Below are 6482 nucleotides of genomic sequence, written 5' to 3' on the forward strand. Positions count from 1 at the left end.
CTGAGCTCATGCAGGCGGAATTTGAATTCATCATTGGAGACTTGCCTCAGCTTTTCTGCTCCTGGGCTGATGAATGGATCTTCCTAAGACTAAATTTGGAGGACTGTGTTTCTAGTTTTGGCAGCGGGAACTTTATCTTGTTCTCCAGGGCTAGATGCCTTTTCTAAGCCTTCCTTACCTTTTCCTCTTTTTTTTTTTAGTTTTCCCCACTCCCCCATTTCCTTGGGGCAGGAGTTTTGTCTCCAAAATCCATGCTGGGACCAGAAGTCTGCTAACTTTCCTACTGTTCACAGAATAAGATATGTCCCTTGATTCCTCACTGCTAAGCTTGCCTGTCTACCAGCATCTTCTCTTGCTACATTTCTTAGATACAGTTTGTTAGTCTGTAACCCTGTTTTCCATCCGTGCCTCTGATGTGAGTCAGACTTTCTGGAATAGGGCATGGGAATTTGCACTGCTCACAAGCACTCACAGTGAGACTCATAGGTGTGGACCAGTGGCTCACAAGGTTGAGTGGGCATCAGAATTGCCTGGAGGGCTTGTGACAACACAGGCTTCAGTGCCCCACCCTGGAACTTTTGATTCAGGGCTGAGGCGGGGCCTGTGAATGTGCATTTCTAATAAGTTCCCAAGTGATGCTCACTCGGCTAGTTCGGGGCCCATACTTTGCGAAGCACTGGTATAGATTCTTTTTTTTTTTTTTTTAATATTTAAATTTATTTATTTATTTATTTATTTATGGCTGTGTTGGGTCTTCGTTTCTGTGCGAGGGCTTTCTCTAGTTGCAGCAAGTGGGGGCCACTCTTCATCGCCGTGGGCGGGCCTCTCATTATCGCGGCCTCTCTTGTTGCGGAGCACAGGCTCCAGACACGCAGGCTCAGTAGTTGTGGCTCATGGGCCCAGTTGCTCCGCGGCATGTGGGATCTTCCCAGACCAGGGCTCGAACCCGTGTCCCCTGCATTGGCAGGCAGACTCTTAACCACTGCACCACCAGGGAAGCCCCACTGGTATAGATTCTTATTTGCCTTCTTCACACGGCCTGCCTGATGGGAGTTGCTCTCAATAGCTGCAGCTGGGCTTTTCCAGCCCTGCCTTACCCCGGAGGTAGGACCACATGCTCCTTACAGTGTGGACCTTGTGTGCCCATTATATCATGAGATAGATTAGGCTCCACGTGTGCTGGTTTTACTTGTGACTGGATCCTGCGCTTCAGAATAAAAATAGGGGATGCCATGGATTCCAGGAACTCATTTTTTTTAAACTTAAAAGCCAGTGTCTTGTTAGCGTCTTCTCACAATCCTTTCTCGGCTCGAGCCTCTAGGGTGGGGACATCATTACTTTTCTTGTTTAAATATAAGATTTCTTAGATGTTAATATGTTGAATAGTATAAAAAAAGCAACAATAATTGTCATAATCCCTCTGCCCAGATAACTCCTGATGATATTCGAAAGAAAAGTCATTAAGGCACCTAGCTAGAAAACTCAAATAGTAGAAAAAAGGTCCCTTTCCTCAAAGGTAAACATTTGAAATAATTTCTTGTGTATCCTTGTGGGAAAATATGCAGATATGTCTGTGTGTGTGTGCACATACACACAAATGTATATATATTTTTATGTTAAAAGGATCAAACTATACATACTCATCCATACTCTTTTCTCCCCCAGCTAATGGTATTTTTGGGAGATTCCTCTACTCCAGAATAACTACTTCATTCTTTTAAAGTCTGCACAATATCCATTGAATAGACTGTATCATAACTGAGGTATGATTAGCTTTTTATATAGAGTTTTAGGAGCACTTTCGAATGAGGAATGGAAATGATGGTGTCAATGGGAGAAAGTCCATGCGGTGGGTAAAGAATGAGAAAAATATTTGGAAGAAGTAGAAGCACCCTAAAAAAGTAAAAATGCAGAAGAACCAAAGAAGTACCCTAACATGTTTGAGGGGGCACTTTGCTTTCACTTCTGAGTGTAGATATGTTGAATTTTGTGAAAAAATGATTATACAAGTTCCAGTAGGGATTTGAACTAGGTTCAGAATGACCAGAGGGAAAGAAAACCTTGGCAGCAGCCGCTAATATTTACCAGACTTGAGAAGCACGTAGGGAGAACAGGCCATCTGGACAACACTTACGTTTGTCAAGTCAAGAGGTGACCAAAACACATGGTGGCATCTTCTCGTTGGGAGTAGAGAGGGAGGTTCTGTACATCGAGAGTTTGGGAGAGAGCAAGGCTGGGGAGACAATTGCAGGCTGCAGGTCTGGGGGGAGAGAGATTTCAGCACTGATGGTGGCTTTAAGAAAAGGAATAAGAAACAGGGTTTGTGGCCAAAAGGAGAGACAACTTAATTTGGGGTTAGTCTAGGGAGTTTAGCTTAATATCAGCGTGTGTGGGTACACACACACGCATGCATGTCAACATTTTGTTTTTATTTAATTGATTAATTAAAATGAATTTTTAAATTGAAGTCGAGTTGATTTACAATGTTTCGTTAGTTTCAGGTGCACAGCAAAGTGATTCAGTTTATATATATATATATATACACACACACAGTCTTTTTCAGATTTTTTTCCCTTATAGGTTATTCCAAGATGTTGAGCATAGCTCCCTGTGCTATACAGTAGGTCTTCGTTGTTTATCTATTTTATATATAGTAGTATATATATGCTAATCCAGAACTCCTAATTTATCCCTCCCCCCGACATTTTGTTTTTAAAGAAAAGCAGTGAAAGGAATGCTCACAGGACTAATTTTAAAATGCCTCCTCCTAATGGATGGACCTAGAGTCTGTCATACAGAGTGAAGTAAGTCAGAAAGAGGAAAACAAATACCATATGCTAACACATATATATGGAATCTAAAAAAAAAAAAAAAAGGTCATGAAGAACCTAGGGGCAGGACAGGAATAAAGACGCAGACATAGAGAATGGACTTGAGGACACGGGGAGGGGGAAGGGTAAGCTGGGACGAAGTGAGAGAGTGGCATGGACATACATACACTACCAAATGTAAAATAGATAGCTAGTGGGAAGCAGCCACATAGCACAGGGAGATCAGCTCTGCTTTGTGACCAGCTAGAGGGGTGGGATAGGGAGGGTGGGAGGGAGACGCAAGAGGGAGGGGATATGGGGATATATGTATACGTATAGCTGATTCACTTTGTTATAAAGCAGAAAGTAACACACCATTGTAAAGCGATTATACTCCAATAAAGATGTTAAAAAAAATTAAAAAATAAAAGTAAAAATAAAAATGCCTCCTCTTAGATGTGAACACTGTATGTGGTACTTTCCATAGGAGAGTATGTTTCCTCATTTGCCCATCAAGTCTCCTGTGAAGTAGTTTTCATTACCTTCACTCGAGATAAAGAAACTGAGGTGCTGGCACATTGACTGGCACTTGAACCCAAGCCTGCTTGCCTTCCAGGCCCAGATTCTGTCCTCTGTGCCAGAATAGCATGAAGTCTTTGAATATATTATGGCAACCTATTAAAATGGACAGGGGTCTGCTATGTGGGTAGAATATTACATGAGAAAAAGTTGAACATCTAAATGGTTGAACATCCTTATTACTCATCTAGTGTGTATGTGTCTGGGTTGAAGAGGCATTTGGGATATTAGAGCACATCGTGGGAGCCGTCACTGAGAAGCAAACGGAGAGCTAGATTTGGCGTGTGGTGAAGATCTGCTTTGAGAGAGACCTACGTGCTATATGTAAGGATACAGCTTGGAAGATCTCTCCGTGATCCTAGGTGGGTGTGGTTGAGGTATCGAAATGGGTCAGGGAGCCAGATTTGAAAAACAGAAGAACAAAAATGTTAGCCAAAACATGTTTAGGAAAAGGAAGCTTCCAGGAGAAAAGGGAAAAGGAAGAGGAGCCCCTCAGGGGATCTGACAGGGTTTGGAGGGAGGATGTTAAGAGTCCAGAAATAACATCAAGAAAAGCCAATGTTGTTTAGTGCAGAGCAGAAGGGGTCTGGCAGCAGAGTGGAGGTCAGCGAGCAAAGCCATGTAATTGAGAGAGGGCTCGTAGCTAGTAGGATACACAGTAAATGGGAACCATCCTCTCTTTTGTTTGAGCACTGCTCAGATTCACACTGAAACTCTCGTCCACACCTCCCCACATATGGATACTCTAGAGAGGAATGGAGAGCCTAAAATGTTTGAAGTTATACAAAAACACTTCCATATGGAAAAGTTAGAAGAATAAATTATTTAAACTTAATAAGAGACATCAGAGGGGAAACGTTGACAACTGTTTTCGGGTAGATGAAGGTTTATGAAATAAAGCATACTGACAGTACTGGCTATGTCCATTAAGGAGACACCAGAGAGAAAGGGCCAAACCTCATGTGATGTTGAACTTGATCACACAGAAGGAGGAGGCGCCTCTCACTGACAGTGTTACGATCTGAAGGAAAGCTATGGAAACTCATTCTACGGAGAGCATGATTGTACTAACTATTCAAGCAGGAAATGTTTTCAGCTTGCTTGGATTCTATAGGGAAGTTTTAATAATTCCTCTTCTTTGACTTCTTTAGATTTTGGCAGGTTGTGAAGGTGAAAAACCTATGCAACTATATTTAGAAAAAAGGTACTTGGAGTAAGTGAGTTCCGCTCATTGAGAATTGATAATTATCAGAAATCCCAAAGGGGATTCTGTTCATGCAGTGTCTCTCTGCAAATTCATATGAATATTAATTTTGTGTGTGTGCCAATTAGGAAGAAGCTTGCTATTCTGAACCAAACCTGCAGAGCCCCCAAGGTTCACCTTCAACTCATGTGGATTATTTCGCTCTCACGGTGGCCATTTTCCAGAAGATCTATTTTGCAGGCACAGAATAAACATGAATATCAGTCAACACTTTCAGGAAGAGCATGTATCTATGTTAAAATAAGATATTTACATTCTGTTGTCTACATATTTCACATTTCTTATAATTAAAAAATACATTTTATTACTTCTTCCATTATAAGAGTACTGCCTATTCCTTAAAAATCAATCCATGATGATTGAAGTCAGGATAATGATTACTTTTGAGGGCATCCGTGGCTGAGAAGGGGGATGAGGGAGCTTGTTATTGGAAGATGGAATAGATCTGGATGATGGTCACCTGTGCATATACAAATGTAAATATCCATCTAGTTGTATACTTGAGATTTGTGTACATTATTTAAGTTAGAGCTCATTAAAAATGAGCAATGTTGCTCGTTACAAACTATTTTTAAAATACAGAAAGGTAGAAAGAAAAACATCATTTATTATTCAGAGAAAACCATTGCAAACCTAGTGGTCTATTTCAGTAATTTTTCTTTTTTATTGAAGTATAGTTGATTTACAATGCTTCAGGTGCACAGCAAAGTGATTCAATTATGGACATATGCTTTTTCAGATTCTTTTCCATTATGGGTTATTACAAGATATTGAATATAGTTCCCTGTGCTATACAGTAGGTCCCTTTCCTTTATCTATTTTATATATAGTAGTTTGTATCTGCTAATCCAAAATTCCTAATTTTTCCCTCTCTTCTTTTCCTCTTTGGTAACCATAAGTTTGTTTTCTGTGTCTGTGAGTCTATTTCTGTTTTGTAAATAAATTCCTCTGTATCATTTTTTTAGATTCTACGTATAATTGATATCATGTGTTTGTCTTTGTCTGACTTAACTTCATTTAATATGATAATCTCTAGGTCCATCCATGCTGCTGCAAATGGCGTTATTTCCTTCTTTTTTATGGCTGACTAATAAGTATTTTTTTCAGTGTATATTCTTTACAAATTGAGATTATAATCCATATTCAATTTATATACCTTTCTTTCACATTTGTAACATAAGCATTTTCCATGTAACTATATAAACTCTTGAAAAATGTCATTTTTCCCTAGAGATATTGGAGTTGAATTGGGGATACCCACAGATATAGGGTCAACAGTGGTGCCAACCTGTAGAACATAGCACAACCTGTGTGGGGCACATGTAGATTTGGGTGAAGGTACAGGAAGGTGATGACAAATTTAGGTTGGTGAATGGAAATTAATTTTGGAACGTCTAGATTCCAGAAGAACTGACCAGCAATTCAAAATACTTGAAGCTTTCTAAGAGATGCTTGTAGTATAGCTAGATCTAGAACATACTACATTAAGAGACAGAAATGAGGATCTTTACCTCAGAATTTCCCTACTGGTGTGTCATGAATGGGTTACAGTAGGTTGAGATATTTATTTCCTAGTCCTTCTGGGTATCTGGGTGAGGCTTGAATGGCTGGAGTCCCTGGGCCAAAATCAGATTTCTCTGTTTATCCCAAGTAATAGTCTCTATGTTTGTCACAAGGTAAAAGTGGTGGGGAAGCCCAGCCAATGTGACAAGCTGTCTCACCTACCAAACCCTTGCTTGCGGCGTGAGCTTAAACACACACCATTGAGTCAGCCCCTACGCCAAACAAAGAATACAAGTTGTTTTGTGGTTTATGCTAGAAATTTATAA

Source organism: Eubalaena glacialis, chromosome 15 (assembly GCF_028564815.1).
Source record: "Eubalaena glacialis isolate mEubGla1 chromosome 15, mEubGla1.1.hap2.+ XY, whole genome shotgun sequence".
NCBI classification, from domain to species: domain Eukaryota; kingdom Metazoa; phylum Chordata; class Mammalia; order Artiodactyla; family Balaenidae; genus Eubalaena; species Eubalaena glacialis.